Source organism: Callithrix jacchus, chromosome 17 (genome assembly GCF_049354715.1).
Source record: "Callithrix jacchus isolate 240 chromosome 17, calJac240_pri, whole genome shotgun sequence".
Lineage (NCBI taxonomy): Eukaryota > Metazoa > Chordata > Mammalia > Primates > Cebidae > Callithrix > Callithrix jacchus.
In genome coordinates this window covers 43,525,811-43,550,686 of record NC_133518.1, presented here as the reverse complement: position 1 = coordinate 43,550,686, position 24,876 = coordinate 43,525,811, and the positions used below count along the sequence as shown (strand labels likewise).

The following is a 24,876-nucleotide window of genomic DNA, read 5'->3' as shown; positions in this document are numbered from 1 at the left end:
GAGCAACATGGCAATACCCCAACTCTACAAAAATAGAAAAATTAGCTGGATGTGGTGGCATGCACCTGTAGTCCCAGCTACTCAGGAGGCTGAGGCGGGAGGATCACTTGAACCATGGAGGTTGCAGGGAGCCAAGATCTGGCCACTGCTTTTGAGGCTGGGCCACAGAGTAAGGCTCTGTCATAAGAAAAAAAGAGAAAAAAGTAATTCAGCTGGCCTTTGTTCCTGGTTCCTGAGAGGTAGCTTCTAAACCTTTAAAATTTCCAGAGTAATAAGACTATCTTTGTTATTCATAGTGTGCCCCCTAAGATCACCCCTGAGCTTATACTAACGAGATGACACATGGTGAGCCACTAGTTTATACTAAGTTGGTTCAACATGGAGCCAAAAGACCAACCATGTGATTAAAAGGTTAACACGTTGAACCAAATGATATCAGCCTGACCTCCAGGGAAGGGAGGGGGAAATAGAGATTAAGTTCAATTGCCTGGCCAAGGATTCAATCAATCATGCCTACATAATGAAACACCCCCCAACAAAAGCTCTGGACACTGAACTCAGTTGTGCTTCCCTGACTGGCAATCTTTTGTGCTTATTGTTATACATCAACATGCTGAGAGGGTGATATTTTGACTCCACAGGGGAGGGATACTGGAAGCTTAGTATTTGGGACCCTTCCAGACTTTGCCCTGCATGATTCTTCTTTTGGCTATTTCTGATTTGTATCCTTTTTGCTATAATAAAACTGTAATTGTAAGTATAACACTTTTCTGAGTTCTGTGAGTAGCTGCAGCAAATTACCAAACCTGACGAGTTAGTGAGCACGCCTAAATTTGTAGCCGGTTGATCAGAAATTAGGGTGGCCCTGGAAACCCCGTAGCCTGTGGCTAGTGCTGAAGTGAAGAAAGCCTGGTGGAGGACTGTACTTTTAACTGATAAAATTTGGTCTAACTCTGGGCAGGTAGTGTCAGAAATTACTGAAGCAATGAACAATCAAACCAAAAACCAGGAATAAATGATCACATAAAAGAGGAGGAAGAGAACAGATGGTCTGAAACAGGGTGGAACTTACACCTCCCTGAATATATCTTGTTTTAGGGCTTGACTTTGAAATCATGCAATTGTTTTTACATAATCAAAACACAAAATGGAATTAAGATAAAAAGCAATCCCTAAAAATTAAAAACTGAAACAAAGGGACCTAACACCATATCAAGTTAGTACTATAACCACATAGACAATTATTTCAAGTAACTTTAAATACAGTATTTTGATTGTACATCCATAGAAGGGATCATAAGGTCAAAACAAACAAAAAGGAATCAAAACTATATTCAGTGCTCATGTGGCCAATTGCAATATTGGTGTTGTTTTTTCGAATGAAAAGATGTAGAAGCAACAGGCACACCCCTAGCTCCAAGATTATGCTTTCTAAAACCAGTATTCTTTAAAGAATACCAAAGCTCTTTGGACAAATGATTAGCCCCACATATGAGGAAGGAAACCTACAAGAACCTAGTACATCTTGTCACAACAGAAACCAAAGAATTTATCAAAGACTACTGGGGCCCATCAATAGCACATTGAAGCCAACTTGAAGAAGCACCCACTGGCCAAAGATGGGATCAAGTGAGCATCAAAAATAATAATGACTGTGACAGATTGAAACATACCAAATATGTACAAATGTATTTTTAACACATACAATATACAAAAATGTATTGATTCATAATGATAGTTTTATAAAGCCATCAGTGGATATCTTAGGAGGTTGCTTATTAGCAGCCTCCAAAAGGTACCAACTTGTTCTGAAATGAGACACAAAAGAATCAAGCATTTATCCTGCCTTTCCTATTCAGACTATACTTTAGGGTAACCAAATAATTGGTGAAAGTTCTTTGTAGAAGAATCACAGCTAATAAGTATAAGAACAGTTAAGGATTTAGAAAAGTCACCATTTTGCAACATCTAGTGAAATCATAGATACAGATAATAATCATCAATGGCTTCCAAAGCAGTGAGTGAAAGGTGGATGGAAGACTTTATAATGGAGGGATCAGGCTAAAACCACCTGAACCAGCTGATCAGTATTAAGATCACTGAAAGTAAAAACAAAACAAAACAAAAAAACAAATTTCACATGCTTCCTAATGTGATTCAATTGGAAATACACAACACCACCCATAGAGTAATTTTGCCAAATAATTAAATATTTTAAAATTTTACAGCTGGGTACAGTGGCATGTTCCTGGAGTCCCACCTACTTGGGAGGCTAAGAAGGAAGGATCACTTCAGCCCAGGCTTTTGAGACTGGCCTGAGAAAAATAGTGAGAGATATGTGTCTCAAAAAAAAATCGATGAAAAATGTAAATCTAATCAAATCTACAGTTCTAATTGCTCATTTCAGGAAAAAAAGGAAACGGATGTAAAATCACAGTTTAAAAATTAACTCAAATAAACATAAAAGGCAAAAAAAAATCCTATAGTTCAAATGACTCAGTTTCTCATCAAATTAGTAATATTTCAATATTAGATTATTAAGAAATCATAAATAGTTATAATAGATTAATATTATTATTATTATTTGGAGGGTGTTAACATGGTGTGATTATTGGTATTGTGGATACGCTTCTGAAAAGTCCTTATCTGTTAGAGATACACACTAGTATATTTAGAGATTAAATAATAAGGTGCCTGGAAATTACTTTCAAATACCCACCCAAAAAAAAACATGGGGAAGAGGTGATACAAGAATGGCAAAAAATCGATAATTAGTGAAGTTTGGTGATGGATCATGAGGATTCATTATAACATTCTCTCTAGTTTTGTGTATGTTTGAAAATCTCTGTAATGATAAATAAAAGCTAAACATATGATCATCTTAATTGATGCAGAAAAATGTATTTGATCATGTTCAACATTCCTTCATAATTCATTCATAATTGCCATTCTCAGCAAACTGGGAATAGAAAGGGATTTATTTAAACTGATAAAGTGTGCTATCAAAATCTACAGTAAACATTACAGTTAATAATGAAACAGAAGTTCCTTTTTTCAAATTAGGAATAAAACAAGGATATTTTATCCCTAATATTATTATTTCTCAGCTACACTGAATTAGAGGACTTAGTACTAGCCAAGAAAAAGAAACAGGAGTGGGAAGGAAGAAAGAGTTCATTTTCTCAGATAAAAGCATTGTCTATATAGAAAACCCAAAGTAACTGTAAAAAATTAGAATTGTTAGCTCTGGCATACAGATCTGCCACAACCTCAATTATTGCCTCCTCAGAAGAAAGAATTCGACCAAGAGACATAAGGCAGAGGAAGAGACTGAAGCTAGTTTTAGAACAGGAGTGAAAATTAATGAAAGGGTTTTAGAGCAGGAACAAAAGGCAGTAAAGTACACTTGGAAGTGGGACCCAGCAGGCAACTTGAGAGATTCAAGTGCTCTGTTTGACCTTTGACTTGGGGTTTTACACATTGGTATGCTTCTGAGGGGTTGTCTCTTCTCCCGATTCTTCCCATGGGATGGCCTGTCCACAGGCATAGTAGTCTGCCAGCATTTGGGAGGGGCCACATGCACAGTGTTTTACTGAAGTTGTACACGTGCTCATTTGAGACTGTTAGTTTGTTTTGCCATCCCTTCTGCTGGGGGTACCCCATAGTAAGCATTGCACTCGGAGTTCTAGGATTGGACATGATAGTACTGATTAGCAATGAGGGCAGCAAGCAAAACAAGCAAGCAAGGAGACCTACAAATAACGGAACAAGAGGGGAGGGAAAGTCTGAGCCATGAAAACCACATTTATATATATATTTGTTTTGTTTTGTTTTGTTTTCTTATTTAAATAGTTTTTGGGGAACAGGTGATGTTTGGTTTCATGGAAAACTTCTTTTGTGGCGATTTCTGAGATTTTGGTATACCCATCACCCAAGCAGTGCACACTGTATCCAATGTGTAGTCTTTTATCCCTCATCCCCCTCTGACCCTTCTCCCTGAGTTACCATTCTTTATGCTTTTGCATCCTCATAACTTAGCTCACACTTATAAGTGAGAATAAAAAATGTTTGGTTTTCCATTCCTGAGTTACTTTATTTGGAATAATGATGTCTAATTCCAGCCAAGTTCTTGCCAGTGCCATTATTTCATTCCTTTTTATGGCTTAGTAGTATTCCATGGAATATATATCACATTTTCTTTAGCCACTCATTGACTGATTGGCATTTAGGCTGCTTCCATCTTTTTGCAACCACGAATTGTGCTGCTGTAAACATATGTATGCAAATCTTCTCATTTAATGATTTACTTTCCTCTGGGTAGATGCCCAGTAATGGGCTGGATCAAGTGGTAGTTCTACTTTTAGCTCTTTAAGGAATTCCCACACTGTTTTCCATAGTGCTTGTACCAGTTTACAGTCCCACAAGCAGTATAGAAGTGTTCCCTTTTTACTATATCCGCACTGACATTTGTTTTTTATTTTTTATTTTTTAATTATGGCCATTCCTGCAGGGATAAGGTGGTATCTCATCATGGTTTTGATTGGCATTTCCCTGATAATTAGTGATGTTGAGCATTTTTTCATATGACCATTAGCCATTTGTATAACTTCTTTCGGGAACTGTCTATTCATGCTGGCGCAGTGGTTCATGCCTATAATCCCAGCATTTTAGGAGGGAGGCCAAGGCAACCGGATCACCTGAGGTCGGGAGCTCAAGACCAGCCTGGCCAACATGGTGAAACCCTGTCTCTACGAAAAATACAAAAATTAGCCAGGCATCGTGGCATGTGCCTGTAATCGCAGCTACTCAGGAGGCTGAAGCAGGAGAAATAATTTGTTTGAGCCCAGGGGGCAGAGGCTACAGTGAGCCAAGATCATGCCATTGGACTCCAGCCTAGGCAACAAGAGTGAGACTCCATCGAGAGAGAGTGAGAGAGAGAGAGATAATTGTCTATTCATGTCTTTGCCTAATTTTTGATGAAATTATTTGCTTTTTCTTGCTGATTTGTTTGAGTTCTTTGTAGATTCTGGATACTAGTCTTTTGTTGGATGCATAGTTTGTGAATATTGTCTCCCACTCTGTGGGTTGTCTGTTTATTCTGCTGATTCTTTCTTTTGCTGTGCAGAAGCTTTTTAGTTTAATTACATGCCACCTATTTATCTTTGTTTTTGTTGCATTTGCTTTTGGGTTCTTGGTTATGAACTCTTTGCCTAAACCAATGTTTAGAAGAGATTTTTTCTATATTATGTTCTAGAATTTTTATGATTTCAGGTTTCAGATTTAAGTATTTGATCCATCTTGAGTTGATTTTTGTATAAGGTGAGAGATGAGGACCCAGTTTCATTCTTCTACATGTGGCTTGCCAATTATACCAGCACCATTTGTTGAATAAGATATCCTTTCCCCACTTTATGTTTTTGTTTGCTTTGTTGAAGAGCAGTTGATTGTAAATATTCGGCTTTATTTCTGGATTTTCTATTCTGTTCCTCTGGTCTAATAGGTGCCTATTTTTATACCAATGTCATGCTGTTTTGGCAGTGATAGGCTTGTAGTATAGTTTAAAGTTCAGTAATGTGATGCCTCCAGATTTGTTCTTTTTCCTTAGTCTTGTTTTGGCATTTTTGGCCCTTTTTTGGCTTCATGTGAATTTTAGGATTTTTTTTCTAGTTCTGTGAAGAATGATGATGGTATTTTGATTGGAATGGCATTGAATTTGTAGATTGCTTTCAGCAGTATGGCCATTTCTACAATATTGATTCTACCCATCAATGAGCATGGGATGTGTTTCTATTTGTTTGTGTCATCTATGATTTCTTTCAGCAGTGTTTTATAGTTTTTCTTGTAGAGATTTTTTACCTTCTTGGTTAGTTATATTTCTAAGTTTGTTTGTTTTTAATTTGTTTTGTTTCTTTTGCAGCTATTGTAAAAGGGGTTGAGTTCTTGATTTGATTCTCATCTTGGTTGTTGGTGGTATATTACAGTTCTACTGATTTGTGTGCACTGGTTTTGTATACTGAAACTTTACTGAATTCATTTATCAGATCTAGGAGATTTTGGATGGGTCGTTAGTGTTTTTTAGGTATACAATCCTATCATCAGTGAACAACAACAGTTTGCCTTCCCCTTTACCAACTTAAATGCCCTTTATTTCCTTCTTTTGTATGATTGCTGTGGCTAGGACTTCCAGTACACTGTTGAATAGCAGTGGTGAAAGTGAGCATCCTTGTCTTGTTTTCAGAGGGTATGCTTTCAATTTCTCCCCATTCAGTATAATGTTGGTTGTGGGTTTGTCATAGACGGCTTTTATTACCTTGAGGTATATTCCTTCTATGCCAATTTCACTGAGGCTTTTAATCATAAAGAGATACTGGATTTTGTCAGATGTTTTTTCTGCATCTATTGGGATGCTTACATGATTTTTGTTTTTAATTCTGTTTATGTGATGTATCACATTTATTGATTTGTGTATGTTAAACCATACTCGCATCCTTGGTATAAAACCCACTGATCATAGTATATTATCTTTTTGATATGCTGTTGGATTTGGTTAGCTAGTATTTTGTTAAGGATTTTTACATTTATGTTCATCAGGAATATTGTTCTGTATTTTTCTCTTTTTTTTTTTTAATGTCCTTTCCTGGCTTTAGTTTAAGAGTGATACTGGCTTCATAGAATGATTTAAGGGAGGATTCTCTTTCTCTATCTTGCAGAATAATTTCAGTAGGATTGGTACCAATTCTTCCTTGAAAGCCTGATAGAATTCAGTTGTGAATCCATCTGGTCCTGAACTTTTTTTTGGCAATTGTTTTTACTACTGTTTCAGTCTCACTACTTTTATTTGGTCTGTTCAGAATTTCTATTTCTTCCCGACTTAATTTAGGATGATTGTATATTTGTATCACAAAGCAGTTTCACAGATAGGTTTCTTCTAGGTTTCACTGCCAGATATTCGGTTTCTCAATATAGGCCGCAGTGGAGTTTGAAATATCTCTTCTTAGATTCTACACAAAAAGTGTTTCTAAACTGTTGAACCAAAACATAAGTTAAACTCGCCAAGATGACATCACAAAGCAGTTTCACTAATAGCTTTCCATTAGTTTTTATCGTGAGATATTTGTTTCTTCACCATAGGCTTCCAATCTGTCTGAAATGTCCCTTTCTAGATTCTACATGAAGTGTGTTTCTAAACTGCTGAATCAAAACGCAGATTCAACTCTCTCAGATGAATGCACACATAACAAAGCAGTTTCACAGACAGCTTCCTTCTAGGTTTGGTCGCCAGATACTTAGTTTTCCACCATAGGCCACAGTGGAGTTTGAAACATCTCTTTAGATTCTACACAAAAAGTGTTTCTAAACTGCTGAATCAAAACATAAGTTAAACTCTCGAAGATAAATGCACACATGGCAAAGCAGTTTCACCAATAGCTTTCTATTAGTTTTTATCATGAGATATTTGTTTCTTCACCGTAGGTTTCCACTCAGTCTGAAATGTCCCTTTCTAAATTCTGTAGAACTAATTCCTAGTTTGTGCATATAAAAGTGTTCATAGTAGCCTTGAATTATCTTTTGTATTTCTGTGTTATCAGTTGTAGTATGTCCTGTTTTGTTTCTAACTGAGCTTATTTGGATCTTGTCTCTTCTTTTCTTGGCTAATCTCACTAATGGTCAATTTTGTTTATCTTTTCAAAGAACCAGCTTTTTGTTTTATATATCTTTTGTGTTTTTTTGTTTAGATTTAATTTAGTTCTGCGCTGATCTTTGTTTCTTTCCTTTCGTCAGCTGGGTTTGGGTGTGGTTTGTTCTTGTTTCTCTAGTTCCTTGAGGAATGACCTTAGATTGTCTATTCATGCTCTTTCAGACTTTTCAATGTAGGCATTTAATGTTATGAACTTTCTTTTTAGCAATGCTTTGGCTGTGTCTCAGAGATTTGATAACTTGTGTCACTGTTATCGTTCAGTTCAAAGAATGTTTTAATTTCTATCTTGATTTTATTGTTGACTCAAAGATCATTCAGGAGCAGATTATTTCATTTCCATGTGTTTTTATAGTTTTGAGGGTTCCTTTTGGAGTTTATTTCCAGTTTTATTCCACTGTGGTCTGAAAGAGTACTTGATATAATTCTGATTTTCTTAAATTTATTGAGACTTCTTTTGTGGCCTATCACATGGCCTATCTTGAAGAATGTTTCATATGCTGATAAAAAATAATGTATATTCTGCAGGAGTTGATTAGAATGCTCTGTAAATATCTGTTAAGTCCATTTGTTCTAGGATACAGTTTAAGTCCACTGTTTCTTCGTTGGCTTTCCGTCTTGATGACCTGTTTAGTGCTGTAAGTGAAGTATTTAAGCCCCCACTATGATTGTGTTGCTATCTCATTTCCTAGGTCTAGTAATAATTGTTTTATAAATTTGGGGGCTCCAGTGTTAGGGGTATATATGTTTAGGATTGTGATATTTTCCTGTTGGACTGGTCTTTTTATTGTTATGCAATGTCCCTCTTTGTCTTTTTTTAACTGTTGTTACTTTAAAGTCTGTTTTATCTGATATAGGAAGAGCTACTCCAGCTCACTTTTAGTTTCCATTTGCATGATATCTTTTTCTATCCCTTTACCTTACTTAAGTTTATGTGAGTCCTTATGTGTTATGTGAGTTTCTTGAAGACAGCAGACACTTAGTTGGTGAATTTTTATCCATTCTGTCATTCTGCATATTTTAAGTGAAGAATTCAATGTTAGTATTCAGATGTGGGGTACTATTTTATTCATCATGCTAGTTGTTGGCTGATGGGTTTTTTTCATTGTGTTATTTATTGTCCATTGTTTTTGTTTTCTTGTGAGATTTATGTGTTAAGAAGTTTCTATTTTGGTGTATTTTGAAGTTTTGTTTCAATATTTAGAACTCCTTTTACCATTTCCTATAGTGCTGGGTTGGTAGTGGTGAATTCTCTTAGCATTTGTTTGTCTGAAAAAAACTTTATCTCTCCTTCATTTATGAAGCTTAGTTTTGCTGGATACAAAACTCTTTGCTGGCCATTTTTTTGTTTGAGGTGGCTAAAGATAGGATCCCAATCTCTTCGAGCTCCTAGGGTTTCTGCTGAGAAATCTGCTGTTAATCTCATAGGTTTCCTTTATAGGTTACCTGATGCTTTTGCCTCACAGCTCTTAAGTTCTTTCCTTTGTCTTGACTTTAGATAATCTGATGACTATGTGTCTACATGATGATCTTGTTGCAATGAATTTCCCAGGTGTTCTTTGAACTTCTTGTATCTGAATGTCTAGATCTCTGATGAGTCCAGGGAAGTTTCCCTCAATTATTCCTCGAATATGTTTTCTGAACTTTTAGATTTCTCTTCTTCCTCAGGAACATTCAATTCTTCTTAGGTTTGGCCATTTAACATAATCCCAAATTTCTTGGAGGCTTTGTTCATTTTTTAATTCTTTTTTCTTTGTCTTTTTCTGACTGTCTAATTTGAAAGCCTTGTCTTTGAGCTCTGAAGTTCTTTCTTCTACTTGTTCTAGTCTGTTGTTGACACTTTTCAGTGCATTTTGTATTTCTCTAAGTGTGTCTTTCATTTCCATATGTTCTGATTGTTTCTTCTTTATAATATCTATTTCTCTGGAAAATTCTTTATCAATATTGTGTAATTTTTTTTTTAATTCTTTAAGTTGGTTTTCACCTTTCTCTGGTATATCCTTGAGTAGCTTAATGATCAACCTTCTGAATTATTTATCTGGCAATTCAGAAATTTCTTCCTGATTTGGATCAATTTCTAGTGAACTAGTGTGATCTTTTGGGGTGGTTATAGAACCTTGTTTTGTCATTTTACCAGAATTACTTTTCTGGTTCCTTCTCATTTGGGTAGACTGTTTTGGTGGAAAAATCTGGAACTCGCAGCCTGATGTTCAGATTCTTTTGTCCCAGGGGATGATCCGTTGATGTGGTGCTCTCCCCCTTCTCCTTGGGATGGGGCTTCCTGAGAGCCATACTGCAGTGATTGTTATTGCTCTTCTGGGTCTAGTCACCCAGTAGGGTTACCAGGCTCTGGGCTGGTGCTGGGGAATGTCTGCAAAGAGTCCTGTGATGTGATCCATCACATGATTCAGGTCTCTGAGCCATGGATACCAGCACCTGCTCTGGTGGAGGTGGTAGGGGAATGAAGCAGACTTGGTGAGAGTCCTTGGTTGTAGACATGTTCAATGTGCTGGATTTCTCAACTGCTGGTTATGCTATCAATGAAATTGTCCCATGGACAGACTCAGGACCCCTGGTGAGCCAGGATGTTGCAGAAAATGAATTAGCTGTCATTTTCTCCTTCCTTTGAGCAGGGTTATTCTGTCATGAGTTACAGTAATGCCCTGAGTTCATTAGCCTCCAGCCAAGAGGTAGCACTTTCAAGAGTGCACCAGCTACAATTGTAGAAGGGGGATATAAGCTTGCCCTAAGTTGGCCAGTGTAAGTATTCAGGTTTCTCATGCAAGGGGCAGGGCCATAAAGTTCCCAAGAATTTATGTCTTTTGTGATTGGCTACCAGTGTAGGTAGAGAAAGATCATCAGCTGAGGGCAGGGTTAGGCAAGTCTGACTCAGACTCTCCTTGGGCAGGGCTTGCTGCAGCCACTACAGAGAATGGTGTAGGGGGGAGGGTGGTTCTTGGGCCAGTGGGATATGTTTCAAAGCAGATTATGGCTGCCTCTGTCACTAGGGAAGTGGGGGAAAGCCATTAGCAATAGGCCTCACTCAGCCGAGATGCAGTGAGCAAGGCCGGTCTCACTCTTGCCATGCCCTGCTAACAGTGGCAAGTGCAGGCAGCCTGCACACCTTAAGGCGTTTTTCCCTTACCAGTTGAGTGTTCCTGAAGGAAGGTCATATACCAGTTAAACTCCACCATTTTACCTCTTAGTGCACATGCTTGAGCCCACTTGCCCAACTCCTTATCAAACCTTATCAGGAAGCTGCTGATCACCAGTTTTAGGTGTTTTCTATTTATTGGGAGATTGCCTTTCCCTGGAGCTGGCTGTGACCAATTATTATTTTAGAAAGACAGTTTAACAAGCATCTGACATTCCTGGTTATGGGGTGGAGGCCTCTCTTGGCCTGCTTTTGCCTGCCTAATTTTCTTTCTAGAATCACTAAGAGTTTAGCAAGGGAATAATAAAGATAACAATCAGAATGGTATTTACCCTCAGTGGTGGGAGTGGAGAAGAGGATTCCAATGGGGTAGGACACTGGTAGTGTGGAGAAAGCTGTTCATTATTCCATATACCTTGCAGTGTTGGGGGGATTGGTTTGTATAATATACTTCCTTATTTTAAAAAGCAACTTAAAAAATTCTTTGTTTCTGGAATTTCTAGAGCGTAAAGCATATGGAAACATCTGTTTGGTATACTGAAGGCATAATGCTTGCTTTGACCGGGAAAATCACAATAACTTGTTCTTGAATGTCGCTTGCCAATTTCAAAAGTATCACCAGGTTGTTGCCAAATGGCAGTTTGAACTTGGGGTTGCCAAATATTCAGATCTTTACAAGAAAAGCTGGATATAAAAATTATTACATGTATGCAAGTAATTTAACTATTTGGAAACTGTAAATTAATCAATATAATAAATGAATACAAATGATACAGTAAATGATTCAAACAAAAGCCATCCATTTGTAAGCTGCCAGGCTATGACCTCCATTCTAGACTCATAGTCTCTTGGAGGCAGTCTTAGACCTCGAGTGAGTAGGGTCATTCCTTTGAGACAGGACACGAGCTCTTCACCATATTCCACACTCCCTGTTCTTCGCACATCCTGCCATCTTCATTATTCTATATTTTCTGCCTGGCCCAGGAGACGGCTATTTGTAAACCAACCCCTCTTTCATATTCTGACATCGATAGGAATCTATCTGCATTTCTCTCAACTCACCATCAGAGGGCAGGCACGGAAAATAAAAGATGAAAAACCATAGATTTTGACACTACTGGTACTTTCAGAGAAAAAAATCCAGGGATCAACTATAAAAGTCATTTTGTGTTTTTCTGAGTTTAGAAGTATTCTACAAACATAAAGTATGAGGGTGGGAGTGTTCATGCTTTGCTATAGCTGACCTCTATAAGATTCTGCTCTAAGAATCAGAGCTTGGCATTGCTTAGGGACCTAGCTCAGGACAACCAGGAACACGGCTTATTTTAGAATTCTTAAAAATAAGAGATTCCATATGCTCTCTCATAGTCACACTTTTCTGCTGAACACATCTGTCAAAGGCAAGCTCTTTGATAATCATACATTCTTGGGGAGAGGCTATGGAGCAGAGCAGGGATAAGCCAGCCTCTGCCAGTGGGCAGTGGGCAATCACAGTGTGCAGTGGCTGGAAAATGTTTACCAACCAGCTCTCAAAACAAACAAACGAAACAGCTCTGATTTGTAGCATTTGTCAATTTTTATGGTGCAAATACTCCTTCCTTGGCCGACTTTAAGCTGCCAATATGGTGTCACTGAAGAAACACATAGTTGGGAATGCACCCAATAGGCTCTTGCCAGCCATCACAAGCCCGCTTCACCACACCACTGACTCCCAGCCCCCAGCTCCATTTCAAAGTTTCTGTCGAAGCAGGCCCATCCCTAATACTTGCAGGGTTTCGAATGTGGGTACAAATGGTGACCCACATACTCCATGTCTAGCTATCTAAGGTATAAATCAAACTAACAAACTGTTCACTAAAATACTTTTTATCCTGTCACCTTGACAAATATACCTTCATAACTATGTGTAAGGCCAGGTTTAAATTTAGAATTCTATGCCTGAACATGGTTACATAGAAGAAGCCATCTCGGGCCCTCCATCTCAGGCTAACTCCGCTTCTCTTCCCACCCACCGCACACACACAACCCTTGCTGCCAAGCTCTAACCACACCCTGTGCAAACATCTGCCCCTTGGCCATTTCTTAGTCCTGGGTGTGAGCAGTACAGGAGAATGGGCTAAGGGAGAAGGCTACACTCACCTAAAAGTGGACTGGTGGTTATTTGAGAAGGGAATTACAGGGCCCCAAGTGCCCGAAGCATGGAGGTGGGGGTTAGGCTCCAAGTGGGCATGTCCTCGTTGTTCTGGGGATTCCTCATTCTATGGGGAGCGCAAAGCCAGACCAAGACCAACAGGGGCCTTTTAAAGTACAGAACTCAGGGTAGAGCAACTCAGGGTAGAGCACTTTCTCTCCTACTCCTGAGAGTGTCTACTGTGCAAAAGTCTCTCCTCTATCAGGATCTTCTGATAAACATCCCTTGAGGCTCCTGAAATTCCAATCACTCAGACAGAGTATGCACTGGGTACTACAATGTGCTGCTTCTGAGCTAAGAGTAAAGGAAGGAAAAGATTCTTTCTGCCTCAACAGTTCTTTTTTTTTTTTGAGATGGAGTCTCACTCAAGTCACCTAGGCTGGAGTGCGTTGGCGCAATCTCGGCTCACTGCAGCCTCTGCCTACTGGGTTCAAGTGATTCTCCTGCCTCAGCCTCCTGAGTAGCTGGGATTACAGGCATCAACCACCATGTCTGGCTAATTTTTGTATTTTTAGTAGAGACAGGTTTCACCATGTTGGCCAGGCTGGTCTCAAACTCCTAACCTCAGGTGATCCACCTGCCTCAGCCTGCCAAAACTGGGAATACAGCAAGAGCTACCGTGCTCGGGCTCTGCCTCAACATTTCCAAAAGGTTAGTCCATTATATTTGGGTCTTCGCTTGTACTTTAGAGCAGGGGTCAGCAAACCAGGACCCACAGGCCAAATCCTGCCCACCTGTGTTTGTACAGCCATGACTTTAGAATGGTTTATACATTTTGAAAGGGCTAATTAAAAAAATCAAAAGAAGTATAATATTTCCTAATATGAGAAAATTATACAAATTCTAATTTCATTGTCCATAAAGAAAACTGTATTGGAACACAGCCTTGTTGGTTTACATATTGTCTCTGGCTACAATGGCTGTTGACTGGTTGTGATGGAGAATCTGTGGTCCACAAAGCCTAAAATATTTACTCTCCAACCCATGAGAAAGTTTCCCAACCTATACTTTAAAGTTTCTTTCCTATGATTATACAAAGAAGCTTGGTAGTGTGTAGCATAGGAAGATGTGAGCCCCTGAGAAGGAAGGCCTGGGAGAGGACAAGGAAAGGTGGAAACCAGAATTTGGGACTGGACAAATTGCAGAACTTTTCCTCCTGAGAAAAAGGCCTAGGCATGTAAGGACAGAAAGAGGAAGGAAAAATGGGCTTGGGACCCTGTCACATTTTATCAACACACAGGCCAGCCTTTGCCTTCGTTTCCCCCATTAATCCCATAAATAGTCTCCATTTGATTGGAACTTTAAATCTCCACTGTGGAAATCACCATAGTGCCTTTGCTGTATAATTAATTAACTTTGGGGTTGAATGGCATTGGCGGCTCATCATTAAAACATCTAGAGCAGCTCTGTCTGGTAGAAAGATAATGAGAGACAGCTAAATACGTCTACATTTTCTAACAGCTTCATTTTCAACAGTAAATAGAAACTGGCAATATAAATGAAGTATTTTACTTACTCCAATATATCCAAAGTATTATCATTTCAATGTGTAATCAATATAAAAATAACCGAGATAGTCTATATTCTTTTTTTACACTAAGTCTTTAAACCTGGTAAATACTTTATACTTACAGCACATCTGTTTGGAAAATCTCACGCTAAATCTTCACCAGTGATACTTGATCTGTATTCATATTTCCTAAAAGTAATGGTTGAAAAAGTAGATTACGGACCCTTTTCACAAGATGGTGCAGAAAGCGAAGAAGGAAACCACTGCCGCTCCTAAAGCCGAAGCCAAAGCGAAGACTTTGAAAAGCAAGACGGCAGTGTTGAAAGGTGTCCACAGCCACAGAAAAAAAGAAGATCCGCACGTCACCCACCTTCCGGCGGCCCAAGACACTGCCACTCCGGAGGCAGCCCAATATCCTCAGAAAAGCATCCCCAGGAGAAACAAGCTTGACCGCTATGCTATCATCAAGTTTCCTCTTACTGAGTCCACCATGAGGAAGGCAGAAGACAACACACCTGTGATCATTTGGATGTTAACGCCAGCAAGCACCAGATCAAACAGGCTGTGTGACATCGATATGGCCATATGCAACACCCTGATTCAGGCTGAAGGAGAGAAGAAGGCATATGTTCAACCGACTCCTGATTACAATGGTTTGGATGTTGTCAACAAAATTGGGATTATTTAAACTGAGTCCAGCTGGCTCATTCTAAATATATGTATATCATTTCGCCAGGAAAAAAAAAAAGAAAAAGTAGATTACATACTCAAAATATTCTAAACATACTTAAGTATTTTCTAATATTGAATGAAGTTTCAGTTTTTAAGTGTAAATTTAAATTCATTATCATTAATATTAAGTAAAATTAAAAATTCAGTTTAGTTGTTAAAGCCACATGCCATTAGTGACTACCGTATTAGACAGAGTGTCTCTAGATAAATTCATGGAAACTGAACTTCCAAGCATTGTTCTCTTTTACTACGTTCTGTCAACAACAGGACACTAGTTAATATTTACAGGGCACTTATTCTCTGCCTTAAAGCTCTTCAAGTCACAAGGAACTGGCATAAGAATAGACATATACAGTCATGTGTCACTTAGCAAGAAGAATCCCTTCTGAGAAATGTGCTGTTAGGTGATTTTGTCATTGTGCAAACATCATAGAGTATATTTCCACAAACCTAGATGGTATAGCCTACTAAAAACCTAGGCTATACGGTATAGCCTATTATTCCAGGGACACAAGCCTGCACAGCAAGTCATCCTGCTGAATGCTGCAGACGATTACAGTACAATGATAAGCATTTGTGTATATAAACATATCTAAACTTGGAAAAGATAAAGGAAAAATACAGTACCAAAGATTTTTAAAGTGTGACACCTGGATAGGGCACGTACCATGAATGGAGTTTGCAGGACTGCAGTTGCTCTGGGTGAGTCAGTGAGTGAGTAGTGAGTGAACATGAAGACCTAGAACATTTCTGTATATTATTGTAGACTCTATAAATACTGCACACTTAGGCTATTCTAAATTTATTAAAAAACATTTTTCTTTCTTCAATAATAAATTAACCCTAGCTTACTGTAACTTTTTTACTTTATAAACTTTTTTTTTTTTAGAGAAAGGGTTTCACCATGTTAGCCAGGATGGTCTCAATCTCCTGACCTCATGATCTGCCTGCCTCAGCCTCCCAAAGTGCTGGGATTACAGGCGTGAGCCACCATGCCCGGCCAACTTTTTAATTTTGTTTAACTTTTTGACTCTGGTCATAACAGTTTCTAATGCAAACACATTGCATAGCCATACAAAAATATTTTTCTTTCTTTATATCTTTATGAACACTTTTTTTTTTTACTTTTTAATCTTTTTGTTAAAAAATAAGACACAAACAAATCCACTAGTCTGGGCCTACAGAAGGTCAGGATCATCAATACCATTACCTTCCAACTCCACATTTTGTCCCACAGGAAGGTCTTCAGGGGCAACAACATGCATGGAGCTGTCACCTATAATAAGAATGCCTTCTTCTGGCTGAAAATGGTGGCTCACACCTGTAATCCCAGCACTTTAGGAGGCTGCAGGCAGCAGATCACTTGAGGTCAGGAGTTTGAGACCAGCCTGGCTAACATGGTGAAACCCTGTCTCTAATTGAAAAAAAAAAAAAAAAAATTAGCTAGGCACAGTGAGGCACACCTGCAATCCTAGCTACTCTGGAGGCTAAGGTGGGAGAATCGCTTGAACCAGGGAGGTGGAGGATGCAGTGAGCTGAGATCACACCACTGCACGCCAGTCTGGGTGACAGAGCGAGAATCCGTCTCTAAATAAATAAATAGAATGCCTTCTTCCATAATATCTCCTGAAGGACTTGTATGAGACTGTTTTACAGTTAAAATTTTTTATTAGTAGAAGAATCACATTCTAAAATAACAGGAAAAATTATTGTAAAGTAAATACATAACCCAGTAACAGCCATTTTTATCATCAAGTATTATGTCCTGTGCATAACTGTATGTGCTACACTGTTATAGGACTGGCAGAGCAGCCACAAACATGTGAGTAGTTCATTGTGCTACAATGTTAGGATGGCTACAGGGTCACTAGGCAATAGGAAATTTTCAGCTCCATTATAATCTTATGGAACCACCGTGGAATGTACGGTCCGTTGTTGATTGAAACATCACTATGTGGCATAAGACTTATATGCTTCATCAAGCTAAGAAGTTTACTTTTTAACCTAAGAACAAGGAGAACTCATTGATGAGTTTCAAATTACCAGAATCAGGTAAATCTGGTTTATGCTTCAAAAGGATCACTCTGGGTGGAGTAAGGAAGGGAATGAGGCAACAGTGTAAGCAGAGAGGCTCTGGCAGTCATCCAGGCTCACTGTAACTTTTTTACTTTATAAATGTTTTAATTGTTTTAACTTTTTGACTCTTTTGTAATTGCACTTAGTTTAAAACACAAACACCTTATATAAAATATTTTGTAAAACACCCATACAAAAATATTTTCTTTCTTTGTATCTTTATAAGCTTTTTTTTTTTACCTTTTTGTTAAAAAATAAGACAAAAACAATAGGGTGGAGATGGCGAAAACTGGGTAACTAAAATCTACTTGGGACGTGGAGAACACAATACTTGCATATAGAAGCAGAAGTGAGAGAAAAATCAAAGATGGACTCTGAGGTCTTTTCCATGAGCCTGTGGTAGTTCCATTTACTGAGATGGGGAAGACAGAAGGCAAGCAGGCTGAAATGGGAGAAGGAGTGAATCAAAAGTTTAGTTAAGAGAATGTCAAGTTAGAGGCACTAAATGGCCATCTCTGGTAGGCAGCTGCATATTCAAACCTGAGGCTCAGCCAGGAGGTTGAGGTTGTAGATGTCAGTTTGGGAGTTTGAGGGACAATTTTATAGATCAAGTTGCATGGGCTACAGTCCCCAGTTAATCAAATATTAATCTAGGTGTTGCTGTGAAAATACTTTATTGCCATGACTAAAGCTCATAATCAGTTGACTTTAAGTAAGGGAGATTATCCTGATTCAATCAATTGCAAGACCTTAAAAGTGGAACTAAGGCTTCCCTGAGAGGAATTTTTACCTATGATGGCAGTTCATCCCATGCCTAAGAATTGCTCTTCCTGACAGCCTGTGCTATGTAAGAATCACATAAGAAATGCCTTGCAATAAATCTCTTAATATATATTCGTGCTTGCTCTTTCTCTGGTTGAACCCTGTCTGATACAGGAGTCCTCAATAAATACATAATACAGATGATATCTTATGCCAGACTGGTCCAGCTTGGTCTGAGGGCTGCATGCCACCCAGAACGGCTTTGAATGCAGCCCAAAACAAATTCATAAATTTTCTTAAAACATTAGGGGATTTTTTTTTTTTTGCAATTTTTTTTTTAGCTCATCAGCTATTATCACTAGTGTTAGTGTGTCCGACTTGTGGCCCAAGACTATTCTTCTTTCAGTGTGTTCCATGGACGCCAAAAGATTGGACGCTCCTGTCTTTTTTTGTTTGTTTGTTTGTTTTTTGAGACGGAGTTTCGCTCTTGTTACCCAGGCTGGAGTGCAATGGTGCTATCTCGGCTCACCGCAACCTCCGCCTCCTGGGTTCAGGCAATTCTCCTGCCTCAGCCTCCTGAGTAGCTGGGATTACAGGCACGCACCACCATGCCCAGCTAATTTTTTGTATTTTTAGTAGAGACGGGGTTTCACCATGTTGACCAGCATGGTCTCGATCTCTTGACCTCGTGATCCACCCACCTCGGCCTCCCAAAGTGCTGGGATTACAGGCGTGAGCCACCGCACCCGGCCCTGGACACTCCTGTCTTATACCATGAGACTGCGTGAGATCTCCCAGGAAAAGAAAAGAGAAGGACCAAGGACAGAGGCCAGATTCACCAACATTTAGAGGTCAGTTAAAAGAGAAAAAGAAACTGAGAAGAATAGCCAACGGTGTGGGAGAAAACCCTTCTGAGTGTTTATTAGGTTTGGCAATACAGAAGTCATTGGCAAACTTAGCAAGAGTGACCATTTCTGTAGAATAGCAAGCAGAAGCCATACCCCTCACACGCCTTCATCTTTGAATCTTCACAGCAACCCTAAAAGCTAAGTTATCATTAACCTCCTGTGGTGTTCAATATTATGCGTGGTGTTGAAGGCTGAAGCTCTGGAGTCCTGAATGCCTGAGTTCAAACCTCATCCCCTCTGCCTACTGACCGTGTTACCTGGCACATTATTTAACCAGTTTTGTACGTCAGCTTCTCACCTGTAAAATGAGGATACTGATAAACCCTCCTTCATATCGTTGCTTTGAGAACTGTATGACTTATACATAAAGCCCAGAGAAAACTCCCTACATAGTAACTATCTACCTTATAACTCCCCTTGTACAGATGAAGGAACTGAAGCTCTCAGAGCTATCCGTAGATTCCAAACTCCATAGCAAGGGCAGAAAGATGTCACCCTGAAGTTCTCTAGGACTTCACACCCTTAGTTAGAATTCGAAGCATCATTCCCAGTCAGGGGGCAGCTGCTCAGATTCAGGTTCCTTTGAGAGAGAGAAGTTTCTTCCAGAGGATAAGTAAGCCAAGTGAGCAGTAGGATCCAATAAACAAGTAAGACCCTTCTGGTACTTTTGGTCCCTCACGTGCCCAGAGACTGAGCTGGTCATTTGCAGATAATATACACACACCTTAACTGTATAATATGAACATCACATCAAGTAGCAAAAAACTAAACACCTACATACAGTAACCTAGGGGCTTGTCTCAAGTTTCTGAACATGGTTATCATCTTCCCAACCTATTCATTCAACTTCTCTAAGTTCTCATTGTCAATCTAATCAAGAGAGAAGCTCTCTAAAAGAAGAGGTATTTGTTTGGGAATAGAGAATTGCAATAGGAATCTGCATGCCATGATAAACTATGCCTGTATTCAGGGAGGGAAAGGAAGGCAACGATTTTTAAAGAATGAGAAGGATTACATAATTGCTTTGAAATGATTATCTTCGGCTACAAAGATCAATAACAAGGTTGAAAGCGGTCAGGTTGGACAGGCAGTTGCTGGACAGATGTCTTTGTAGGAGATTTCGCAGAATAGCCCTTGTGCCAGGTTGTGGTTTTTGTCGTTTTTTGCGACAGTTTCTGTTATAGGCATAAAGCATGAAAACCCTCACTTCGTGGCTTTCCCCAGCTATATTTGTTAGAGCTTTCTTAACAGGACTGACTCCATTTTGATTCTGAAAACTTTCACGCCACATTTCTCTTCGGTCTGGCAATTTCTCACCTTTATCAAGGTTATTCATTCTTTGTGAATGTTACAATTATTCCCAGGATACTAAAAAATAAATTACAGCAGGCAAACATAATCACTATGAATAAACTCTTTAGGAAAGCAATAGGGTGTTCTATATCCAGAATCAAAATCATGTTTGCCTATTGTGCTTACATCAAGCTAAATCAGGTTTACCTTTTACCTATCAAATTCCATTTCTGCGAATTTATTGTGAGAAAATAATTCAAGAGAAGGAAAGGAAGTAACGAGCATAAAGATGTGTTATTCAGTTAGATTTTCGCATCTCTGCAGCAATTTGAAAATTATTTTCTCTCTAATGTAAATTTTTTTAATCTCAAACTATGTCTGGACTCATCACATAACAGAAACTATACAGAAAAATACACATGTAAAGTGAAAGGAAACAACAAAGAACATTGTTTGGGGCCATCTTCCCTCAATGATAGCTTTGTTACCGTAGATGAGAACGTCATCTCTGTAAAACCCCGTTTTCTCATCCGTGATATGAATTTAATACTAATCAATATCCATTAAGCATTTTTGTTTGTTTGTGTTGAGATAGAGACTTGCTCTGTCACCAGGCTAGAGTGCAGTGGCACGATCTCAGCTCACTGCAACCTCCACCTCCCAGGTTCAAGCAATTCTCCTGCCTCAGCCTCCCGAATAGCTGGGACTACAGGCACGCACCCCACCATGCCCAGCTAATTTTTGTATTTTTAGTAGAGACGGGGTTTCACCATGTTGGCCAAGATGGTCTGGATCTCTTGACCTTGTGATCTGCCTGCCTTGGCCTCCCAAAGTTCTGGGATTACAGGCGTGTACCACCTCACTTGGCCCCATTAAGCATTTTCTATGTGCCAGGCACTATGTGTGCCAAGTGTTTTACAGCCCTAATTTCATTTAACCCTTCAGTGATCCTGTAAATGACTCTCATCTTCTTTTTACAGATAAGGAAATTAAAGCTCAGAGACGTGAAGTGACGTATCCAAGATCACACAGTAAAGAGAAAGCCAGGTGCAGTGGCTCACACTTGTAATCCTAGCACTTTGGGGGCTGAGGCAGGCGGATCACCTGAGGTCAGAAGTTCAAGACCAGCCTGGTCAACCTGGTGAAACCCCATCTCTACCAAAAATACAAAAAATTAACTGGGCATGGTGGCTCATGCCTGTAATCTCAGCTACTCAGGAGGCTGCGGCAGGAGAATCGCTTGAACGCGGGAGATGGAGGTTGCAGTGAGCCGGGATAGCGCCACTGCACTCCAGCCTGGGTGACAGAGCAAGACCCTGTCTCAAATAAATAAATAAATAGAAACCATATTAGTGCAATTAGGAAAACAGAAACCACTCTAGATATTTTAAACAAAGAGAAATACATGCCAGGAATTGGTTATAAACATGTTGGAAGGAGAAAAAGAAAAAAGTCTCCAAACGATTAGCAATTACAGAAAGTCACTACTAACCATGGGACTGAAGAAGAGGGAAAATTGTGTCACCCGGGGCCCAAAAACACTCTGCCTCTGAGGCCGTCATATCGAGGCATCTGCACCCGTGGGTCACAGCCTTTGCCTCCACGCCCCCACTGCGGACCCCACTCGAGGAGTCCCCACCCCCATCCTGTGGCTCCTAAAGGCATTACCAGAAACTGGGAATAAATGGCTTCTGCCTTTCTCTCACCTGCCAGTCTCCCGTCAGTGCCTCCTGTTGGAAGAGTCTAACAGAATAAGCTGTAAAGGATTCTGGGAAATGTAGTTTTCAGGCTTTCAGCCTAAGGGAGTATAGATGGGCACGCTGATTGAGGACAGACATATCCAACCCATGGGCCTTTAAACAAAGTGATCAGAAAGGAAAAAAGGAGCAGCAATGTGGGGGGGAAAATGAAGTTTTGAAACTCACAGGATTACTGTAAACATTTATTACCTTCTATCCAGTCATTGGTTGAACTGCCCATTACTAATCCATGGGATTATGTGGGGCTGTATCACCTCCTATTCCACATGGGAGGACAAACCACGCAAACACATCAATCCCTATTTTCTGTCCCCTTGAGCAGTGATTGGTTCACTGGCAGGTATTGATCCAAGCAGGACTATTCACAGACAGTTTTAGGAAATGCTGGTGATAAAAAATATCTCTTACCTTAAGAGATTATGAGCCATAAGGATCCTATAAGCCTGAAGCTGCTGGATCATATTCCTGCCATGAAAAGAGTGCCTAATTGGGAAAATAATGTCAGCTTTTTTAGCCACTCTTTCAATTACGGGTTATCATTGGACCTCAAATAAACGAAAACCCCTAAAACAGCTGCTTCTGCTTCTCTCTAAAATTTTATCTTCAAAACTTTCTCATGTGAAATGTTGCTAATGCAGTTTGCCTCAATGTAACCCTACACAGTGGAATTTTTCTTCACCCTAAATGCAAATTCAACAAGTTCAGTGATTTCCTTGCATAACCTTCTAGAGTTTCACTCAAGAGCTGCCCTCACAATATGGGTCCCTGCACTGTGACCCTATAATTATGTGCTTTGGGAACATCTGTAAATAATTACTTTGGATGGGGTTCAAGCAACTTTCTACTGAGTCCTGTTGTATACAGAAAGGTGTCTGTGTGATGTGCCAGTATGTTTGTTTGCTTAGTGATAACAGGGGTCACCAAAGCCTGAATCAAACCTAGAAACCACAGCCTCTCACCCAACCACTAGGTGAAAATTAGGACACCTTATATGCAACCAAATATTTTTGGAGTATCCTATGTCTGCAGTTTTTGATATGGTATTTATATAACTGGAACTCTTTCTGTTGCAGGTAACAAAAACCCAAATCAAACCAGTTTAAGCACAAATGGGGAATTTGTTATCCTTTGTAAACAAACATTTGAGGAAATCCTCAGGTGTGATTAGATTCAGGTGGTCAACTTCCCCTAGCAGGAATCTCTCTCTCTCTCTCTCTCTCTCTCTCTCTCTCTCTTTCTCTCTCTCTCTCTCTCTCTTTCTCTCTCTCTCTCTCTCTCTTTCTTTCTCTCTCTCTCTCTCTCTCTCCCCCCGCCCCATCTCTTAGAAGCCCCATCTTCTTTTCTTCTTTATTCCTGAAGTCACCGTGTTGCAATTTTGTTCAAGCATCTCAGGCAAGCACAGGCCTTGTACTTGGTCAGAGCACACCCACAGACTGATGTGCCATTCAGGAATTTATTCTTCAAGCAAGAGTGAAAAAAATGCAAGGGACATAGGTGGTGGCCTACCAAGGATGGCGCCATAGGAGCCATCTGCGCCAGCAAGAAGGGAACTTTTATCACTGACATTGTGTAGAATCAGTTGCACTGATGATAATAAAGGGCAGGCTGACTTTTAGTTAGGGTTAGTGTTTTTTAAAGTTATCCGCAGGCAATGCTCTCTTAATTCCTGCACTCAGTCTGTTGTTCCCACTACCCTGTCTTTGACTGCACCACTATATACAGGAGTCCCTCCTCTCCCTCAGTACACCTACTGGAAGAGATTATCATCAACCACTGCTTTACCTACCACCTCCTGGCTAGTGGCTTCTGAACCTCTCTGTCTCTTCCTTGGTGGGATCATCCAGCTGTCTAAAGCACGTTTCCATTTAAACATCCCACTGTGTCTGATAATGGACTCTACCTCAGCTTCTCCCACTGTGATTCAGATCTCAGAAGATGCCTCTACAAAACAAGCCATTAAGAGAGCTGTCAGGAACGTGTGAGATGCATCCTCATCTTTAAAACAAGTCAAAGGGCCTCCCTCAAACTGCTCCTCTTAGGGGCTTCTCAGAGACAAGGCTCTCTGCTGAACATGCTGTGGGGCTGACTGAATATGACCTGACATTGACATCAAGTTATTTATTCACAAAACCCCTTTGCAAATATCCAAGACACATGGAGCTTAAAGTTTCCCCCACTGCTTCTCTGACAAGAAAATGAACAGATCACAAGTCGTGTTCCTCACTTCTCACCCTTTGTTCCTGCCTAGACTCTTGCTTTCCTGCTAATATTCAGTATCCGGGCCTGGAGGATTCATTAAAGAATGCCTGCAGAGTTTCCCTAGAGGCTTCCTATGTATAGCTGGGAGGCCCTGAGGCCCGCCCGGGGCAGTTGAGGCAGGACTTGGAGGTAGGAGAGCACCATGGTGTTCAATCATATTTGAAATCTATCTCCATCCTGACCCCTAGATACCAGAATTTCAATAGAATTATTTTAGATTTGTTTCCACAGTTCCCTCCAACCCACAACCCTGACAAGAGTACTTTGTGCATGATATTAATTAAAATATCTGCCAAATGCCCAAAAGTTTCTTTCACATTTACACACTGGCCTATTCCGTCCAACTACACTTTGAAAATCGGAGGTTATTTCCCCCACTTTAGAGAAGAGGACATAAATCTCAAAAAGATTTGTAAGACTTGGATGAGATCCCACAGCTGGTGACTGGGGGAACCAGGACCCAAAGGTGAATCTGGTACTCCAAGATCTCATGGGCAAGGAACACTGTCACCGCCCTGCATGCAGCTACTCCATC

The 24,876-nt window shown here is 39.8% G+C and overlaps 1 long non-coding RNA gene across 3 annotated transcripts in view; it reads right to left on the bottom strand.

Annotated features, from left to right (window-relative positions):
- The window catches only part of LOC118148765 (uncharacterized), a 393,523-nt gene extending 371,443 nt beyond the window's left edge, over window positions 1-22,080 (bottom strand). For all 3 annotated transcript variants that reach the window (XR_013528609.1, XR_008477323.2, XR_013528610.1), the window contains exon 1: window positions 22,029-22,080. This is a non-coding gene — a long non-coding RNA (uncharacterized LOC118148765). The remainder of the gene's footprint in view (window positions 1-22,028) is intronic.
- Between the last annotated feature and the right edge of the window lie 2,796 nt (window positions 22,081-24,876).